Source organism: Argopecten irradians, chromosome 8 (assembly GCF_041381155.1).
Source record: "Argopecten irradians isolate NY chromosome 8, Ai_NY, whole genome shotgun sequence".
Lineage (NCBI taxonomy): Eukaryota > Metazoa > Mollusca > Bivalvia > Pectinida > Pectinidae > Argopecten > Argopecten irradians.
The window spans coordinates 20,041,869-20,050,850 of NC_091141.1; positions in this window are offsets into that span (position 1 = coordinate 20,041,869).

The window sequence follows — 8,982 nt, forward strand, 5'->3', positions numbered from 1 at the left end:
GTAAGCGTGATATCTACATATCAAATATGGTAATAACTTACCTTGAGTACTCCGACAATTAGTCTAGCAGCTACATAGAAGAGTGAATTAGTTGCTTTCTCGCATTATCAATGATTATGTGGGCGAAACTAAGCTGAATGTATGTTATGTCACAATCGAATTAAAACGCCTTAATGATTGAAACAAAATTTCATCTGTTAGTCATTATTGATTTACAAGAATCTAAAAGAAAACTTTGTATGCAAATTCTTGCTGATGTGTGTACTTCCTTGAAGTTTTGTATCATTTTGAATTGCTCTCAATTGATCAATAATGACGACTAAAGTTTGCATCTCATTTCCCTGTCCATTCCTCCTACTGCATTCTAACTGTCTCTTGGCTTAATATTTGAAACGTTCGACTCTGTGGAGAAGAATATGGGGTTTTTGGAGATTGTGTTCGCTGTTGGGTGATTTTGGAAGCAAATACAAAACTTTCGCAATTACTTATGCCAAGCAAACACATCGGTTACTTGGGACCCCGTAGTTCCATGCTTCTTCCTAGCGTTTCCTTTGACGCTGTCTCACTTTTGGACTTCAGCGGAGCGCTCGCCACTGTGAGGAAGATTCTGAGTTATGTTCTTGGCCGCATCGCATGATAGTCCAAATTGGCAGTTTATAATCTTGTTAGCGCGCACAGCATTAACGAGGTTGGATGACTGGTTCGCCCGTTGTCAGTATGTGACAGGGCGCGTAGACTGTTCTTGTTCGCAGCATCATCCCAAAATACACAGACATCGAGACATCTAAACATATAAAAGCAGAATGTTTAATTGCAGTTGGAGTGTGGTAAGACAGGGGGATAAAGGATTCGTGACTGTTTACATAATTACCTCTTTTCACTATTTTTGATAGATTCAATATGTCATATAAAGTTCGGATTACTAAAACCGACTTTAAAATACCAATGTAATTGATTTTGCTTTATTACAATGTTTAATATTTTTCATTTAAAAAAATGAAAAGATACTTAATCCACACTAAAAACGTTATTATTCCATACTTAATTGGTTGATAAGTTCACCACAATGAACATTTAAAAGATTTATAGCAGAAACCAATTGAGCTAATAATGTTATCACATTGGTGATTTGTGCTAAAAAGATGATATTTTTGACCCTATAAAATGATGGTTCAATCCAATGGATAATTACTAGTATATATTGTTCGGTGTACTTTTAATTTATCACCCTGATATAAATATTCTTGTCGCGAATAAACATTTCAATCTTTTTTTCACATGTTTAAATGTCTATTTTTTTCATAATGTTCAAGAATTTTATAATAAAAAAAATTGCCGACATTTTTATAGGTAAATTCGATCAGTTGCCAAGTCAAATACCGCTATTTGACTGCGTAAAATTAGTTTATTATGATAAACAATATATGACTAATTGGTCTTTATTATATTCCAATGTATTGCATACACACAAATTGTGGTGAAATCAAAAGGAATTTATCATACATCTTTACAATTGTTGCGTTGTGACGGTGGAATATCATCAGTGAATAGGCAATGACAATAAATTGCATTTAATTGTTCACATTACCATTTTGATTATGCAAGTATATCAGTCGCACCCAAGATTTTGTAAAAGTATATACAAAATGTATCATTTCTAGTTAACGTGAATAATTGGCGTTTGCGAGCATATCCATTTACATAATTCACCATCTGTATTGTATATAGACCTTTTAATCACGAAATAAGGCAGTAAACAAAACATGGTAACGAACGGTCCTAAATCAAATATAATGTGTCACTTAATCATCTAGTCTAGTCACAAAAGTTTAACCTCAAAGTAATTGCAACAGAAACAATCTAAAATTATCAATTATGACACCGTAAAATACATTTTCAAAATTGACAAATGGGAAATATTGAAATAAGTTGATTTACTCATATCCATTATGCAGGGAAGAAAGAACGATAACTCTGTATAAAGACAAAATCACAAGACGATCTATAATTACACACTTACTAAATAAAAGTACAAGTGTAAGTGTTATAAAATACCTTACAGAGGAAAATGCCTGAACAAGAATGTGTTTTGAATATAAATTCATAAAATTTCAAATATATCATGAGATATTTTGCCCTTGTTTATCATGTTAATTAACTTTACTGAATTCTTTCAAACATAAATGAAGAATATATTCAAATATTTCAATTTTCACTGAAGTTGGACTCAATGAAACTACTTAAAAATCCGGTTTCATTTGTTTGCTCATGAACTTGGGTATGAACTTGGGTATTTTACATCGATTTTCGCACAAGAAAATATTTTATCTAGACCTACTTTTGCCTGAAAAGCTTCCTGCTAGGCCTAGGCATAGATCTAAACAGCGCCGGTTTTTTTTAAATGCAAATATTACGGACCGATTTCTACAATTCTAAAAGAATATTTATGAACTATTGTTTTACTGACTCCGTGACACTTCTGTATCGTTCGAGTCAGCAACTTTGCCTACCAAAGCAAAATAAAATGTGTCATGTCCATGTAAGACGTGTGTCGAAACTACGTTAGAACGTCTCAGTTACGGTGACTCTCCATTTTGAATCGAAGCGGGAGACAACCGTATCACACAGTCTAGACATTATCCTTCCGCATCTTCGGCGGACGATTTTTGCAATCACTTCTAAATCTATTGTTAATGTTTTATGTTTCATTTGGATTACATTGATAATAAAGTTGTTTCTAGATGAATGTATGAAAAATTGTACTAGTTGGGCGACACCTGAAGGAGTGTCGCGGATGAAATGAAGAGAAGAGAAATGGGAGATAACTCTTGTTGTTATTCTTAAAAGGGACCAATTTCATTAGGTAATGGAAAATATACCAGAGTTTGAAGTCATATCAGGATTTTAGTCTATTTGACCCGTGTGACCATCTCATACTGATAATTCTGACAACATTTGACTCATTTTCTATTACAAATGACCAAATAATGCTCAAAAATGTGTTTTACCTAGGGGGTAAACTTGACCCCCTCCCCAGGGGGAAACGTGAATCCATCTGTGACGAGTATTTGAGTCCACTATTTCCGGAATTTTAGAAGATTGTTGAAGTTTTAGCCTAATTGACCCCTTTTGGCCCCAACCCTCAGGTCCCTAGGAGACCATATAATTCAAAATTTGATTGACCTTTGGCAATGAAAGATCTCTGCAAAATTAGATTAGGTCACTGGAGACTTCATCTCAGGTGACTTCAAAACTGAGTCCTGCATAGACTTCCTTTCAAGATTACAGAGAAAGTGGCACCCAACTTCAAACCAACACATATGTACAGTGAACCACATTATACAATTCCTTTGATGTACGTTAAATGATCTGATTACCTGTGTCTTCTGTTGCCTGCAGTTTCATTGACCGATTTGTCAGGTGTAATATAGCCACACCTCTACCCGCAAACACTTGTGTTTCTATTCAATGTCGAAACAAACAATGCGGTTTGATTGACAGCTGGCGATCAGTTTAATATGAAATAGTGCAGGGATAGATAGTATGTCAGTGATTGTAACCCCTGGCGTATGGAGAAGGATTAGGCTATTACTCTGAGCAGGCTCTTTTCTTAAGTAAAGGTATTTCTTAAATAAATGAATGTGGCATTTTATAATTGTCCCTATGACATACAATTAAGCAAGGAGTTCATCATAATTGCTATTGCTGCCTGGAATATGCATTTTCATGAATAGTCATGTAAAAGTCTCTGCTAGCTACTCCCATTTTATCGAAAAATAAGTAAAAAATTTGGTAATAACAGACAATATCGCCTAGCTGGACACTCATTCTCTTACAAACACATACATTTTAGAGAACAAGAAATGTTAAACAGTTTTTTACAGAGAAAAAAAAATAAAACTACTGCTATAATCAAGCTAAAATAACCAGAATTCATTTAATATGGACTATTTCGTTTCATAATGACATGGCATCAAAGATTTGAAAAATATCATGTACTTACATGTATACATGTATATACACGAATAATCATGTAAAAGTCTCTGCTACCCCCATTTTATCAATAAGAAACTGTTTTTCCTCATGTAGATAAAAAAATTGTCATAATATAGACAATATTGGTCTGACCGAATACTCAATCCATAACAAAACATACATTTCTCTGTTTTCGCAAATTCTTTTAGTGATATTGAGCATTTTGCTAGAAAAATACCTTAAAAAATAAACAAATAAGCCAATTACCTCCCTTTATCCAATCCAAATGAAAACTGTTCATGTGAATATTTAAAGAATATAAAGTTTTTATTTAAAAACCCACGTACCCTTTTAAGTCAGTTGTCATTTTCAACCCTTGATGGTATACAAATGTACATGCATCTGATCATACTTACATAAGATATTTAACAATATAATATGCTTTAATCAACAAATGCCTTGGAAATGTATAATGCTAATTGGAATTTCATGTTTGGCAATTAGGGTAATGGGTTATATAACTTAATAAGTGCCAATCTTTCTAATTATCATAACATTTATGAGACCTTTTATATGAACTCTATTCGTGGGGCCACAGTGGCCGAGTGGTAAAGATGTCCCGACATATTACCACAAGCGTCCACCTCTGGGTCACAAGTTCGAATCCGATGTGGAGAATTTCCCAGGTACTGACAGCTGGTCGTTGATTTTTCTCCGAGTTCTCCGGCTTTCTTCCACCATCAAACCTGGCACATCCTTAAATGACCCTGGCTGTTAATAGGATGTTAAACTAATAAAAAAAGAGAACTCTGTTCTACATCCGAATTGGAACACATATGGTACCAGGTAATTAAATTATTTTAAATCCTTGATACTGTTGAAGGATATGAAAATCAGTTAAATAAATCATCACATTAAGGATCTATTTGTAGCTTTTATACATACGCAGAAATGAATTACCTGGTATACCTTTCATGCTTCTCTTTTGTTTTATTAATCATTTACATGAATAGATAACACAGCATATTTATTTTTTATATTGAGGAAGATTACCTATATATACACACATTTTTTGTATATACATGTAGGTACTAGTATTTAAAATAGTTACTGTTTCCAAGTGTTATTCATTACAGATGAAAAAAATGTCAAGAGCAAGCAAATCATATACATATATTTAAAAGTCTATACCTTAACCGAAATAGCTTTCAATTTATTAATTTAAAAAAAAAAATTGATTTAGAAAAAAATTGAAAAAATTTCTCAAATTCAAAATTTATCTGTTTCTAAAATGCTTAAAACTGATGAGGCTGTTACAAGTTTGACATTCACTACTGTATAGTGAGTGTTATAACTAGGTCGCCTTTTACCTAGATACTGTATGATATTAAAAAAACCCAGAAAAACTGTTGTTATCTTGGAAATAAAATGTCAAAATATCCTTAAAGGCTCGTGGTATATCAAATTTTATCAATTTAAATTTCATAAATTTCAAATGATGTAGCCATGAGTGTAAGATTCTTTTTATCACATAACTAGTATTAATCAAAACATAGTCAAAATTTCAGTAATTCTGACAGGAAAAAAGGGCATCCATGGTGCTTAGTTTAAAGCGCACCTTGACCTCAATAAATGTATTAAATGACCACCAGATCAGAGTACAGGGGGCACCAAGAAGATATCAACAACTTCCTTTACAAGGAAAAATCTTACAAATTTTCTTGAACATTGTTGATTTAACTCTAGACCTATTGAATCCTTGAGAGAATAGCCAGGGCTTAAGCTCTGGGTCAAAATTTGGATTACTTTCAATTCTGTTTTATGTAAGAGTGGCGAAATCAGGCTTGAATTCAACCGAGATAATCATACAACATCACAGACGTCATTAATATCTACGACGCCACAATAGTGTTCGTCTTACAAAATTTATGACATGACCGTATATAACATTGCTAAATGGGTCAGTGTGATATTATACATGTACCGGGGTATGCTAATTTTCACAACGCGGGTCAATTTTCACAAGATTCCTGTCGGCATCCTAATTATTACGCAGTAGTTGACTAATCACTATACACAACACAGCAAAATTGTGAAATGAATTTTCATTGTTAACATTATTGACCTCACCCACCCAGTCTGTACAGTAACTTAAGCCTAAGCAATTATTATGTGTCATGTAAAACTGCAGTGCATACAAATGTACATGTATCTACATGTAATAATGTTGATCATATCCATTGTCAAACTTCATTGTTACTATTTTTTCTGGTTTGTTTTCTTTAGTTGTCTAATATTCAGATTACTTAAAGGCGTTTCGTTTCGGTACCTTCTGAAAGTCATTTCGCCATGTTTACTTTATGATACCGAAAAGACTTCCGCATGTACCGAAATGACATGTAACGAAGCTACTGTGTGTGTGTGTGTGTGTGTGTACGCTACATGTACATGTGAACCTACGCACTAACGAAACGACATGTGCATTACTTTATGGTTTAACTACTAGCAATTTAATCATATGATCAAACAATATATTAGGAGATACATATATTCAAACGGCATATGCCTCAAAGGCAGTACAAATGTCAGTTTACGTGCTGTTAAGCCACGATTTAGAACGCATGCATGGTCCTGTTGTCAGTCACTCGCGATGATGATCATAAACAGATTGTTAACAGTAGCCTACCTAACGTTATATTTCAGGCCTACAAAAACAATCAAATATATCTGATAATACTAATATCCACCGATAACGATATTGATGTCTATAACAAGTAAAATGAACAATTACTTACCCGATAATGCCGGATTTAACTTGAACATCAAGGCGGCTTCAACGTTTTTACTCAACCGGATACAAACAATACACATTCCTCACAGGGGGCGCGATAGTCTGCGCCATGATTTTGTGCATTCGAGACGGTGCACACAGCTCCATTTCATTGTTGCACTTTTTGAGCGCATTTTGTAACATTAATGTGATGATCAGTGCATAAATTATTTACGCATTTTAAGATTTTTAGTTAGTTCCACAGAAAATTTCATAAATATCACTCATTTTTAAATGGTACATTTGCCGGTCCAATCGTTCAGAATAGCTCCGAAGGAAGGCGTCTGTGGAAATTTACCGAGAACCTGCGAAATACCACCATTATTCAAGACTGTATTGGGGTCGTTGTATGTAACATTTCCAAAAATCAGACATACCGTTTTGTTCAGAATTACAAGGACTATTTATATGTAGAGTCTCAGATTGTTAAGTTTTTTAATTATTTCACTAGGACGAATTAAACAGAAACCAGTGATCAAAATGCCGATTTTTGCCTGTTTGACCTAAAAAATATCACCTTTAATTCACCTTTAATGAATTTTCGTAGCTGTCGCGAAAATAAGCGGGTTGATAGGTTTATTTAGCCGTGTTAACATTTCGTTCTAGAACGAAAACTCTGTTGTAACAGAGTTGTCGTTCTATCTCTTCATTTCATATGAAAAATTGTAATATTTGTGCTATTTATTTTTAATTAGTTGTATTCTAATGACTTAATATTTTCTAACGTATCTCGTTGTAGACTTGCACAAGCCCAGAAAATCGCATTTTTTAAACAAAAATCAACAAAATCTAATACAATTGAATGGAAATAAACAAATTGAATGAACTGCGAAGCAGTTCATGTTGAATTTGTTTCAAGAGCAACTCAATTCATCACCCCATGAAATCGACCAAAGCAAGATTCAATCCTTAAATAAAAACATCCATATTCATATTGAATTTCTAACTTTCAGTCCACTCAAAGCAAGTGAAATATTTAGATTTGTTTGTTAATTATCATTAACGTCCTATTAACAGCCATGGTAATGTAAGGACGGCCTCCCATATATGCGGTGTGTAGCGTGTATTAAGTACAGATATGTGATTTAGGAAACTGCGGTATATTCGTGTTGTATCTTCATAAAGTGGAGTTCTTGCCCTTTTTTAGTGCTATATCACTGAAGCATGCCACTAAAGACACCAAGCAACACACCCCTCCCGGAGAGCTGACAACGTGCGAACCAGTTGCACCATCCCCTTTATGCGGAGCGCTAAGCAGGAACATATGCTTTTAAAATTATTGAAGTTCGGCTCTTTAAACTATGATATATGCTGTCTTATAATTTGGACAAGGAATCTTTAATATAATCAATATCTTTTCTGATTGGCTGCTGATGACGGAATGATATCGCAGGATTTTGATTGGTTAGTGTGGCCTGAGGGTACGCATCCCTTTTCTCGATCAGCAGCCATCTTTGATTCTCCTTTCAAGCACTATAATATCTGAAAAGTTTTCAACCCACCCTAAACCCACCCTTTTAAGTGGCAGTTATTGTTTTTGTTGACAGTGGAGGTTTTTTGTGTCATCCCCACTTTGATTAATAAATTTTGATAAGTTTCATTTTATATTTAATAATGATTGTGGTTACTAATATTTTCTTGATATTGTATATCATGTATGTCTTTGTGGCGGTTTTTGGGTCAACCCCACTTAGGCTAACATAATTTTGATAAAATTTTATTCTTTAGTTGTAGTGATTTTGATTTTGTATTGATAATCGTCATTTCTTGTTTTAATACACATGGTGGATCATTAACAATAAATTTAAATGTCACCCTTTTTGGGGTGGCCATTTCAATTTCATTTAGTTGTTGAATTGTTCTTGATATGTGTGGAGGGGCATAAAAACTACTTTGTTGTTGACTTTGCTGTGTCTTGGCTTGGGAACAGTCTTCCTCACAGGAGTGAGCGTTCAACAGAGGTCTAAAATGAGGCGATGTAAGTTAGGAAGAAAAATCAAATCTTGAATTTAGTCGCCTTTCACGATCATGCACTAGAGGCAACAGGTACAAATCTAACGCCCTACCTGCAGGGCTCGAAATGTTTAGAAACCCGAAAAATGGCTATTTCATATGTTTTATTAATTAAAGTTTAATGTAGTCATATTCTAAAGAATGGTATCCATATCGTAGCACAA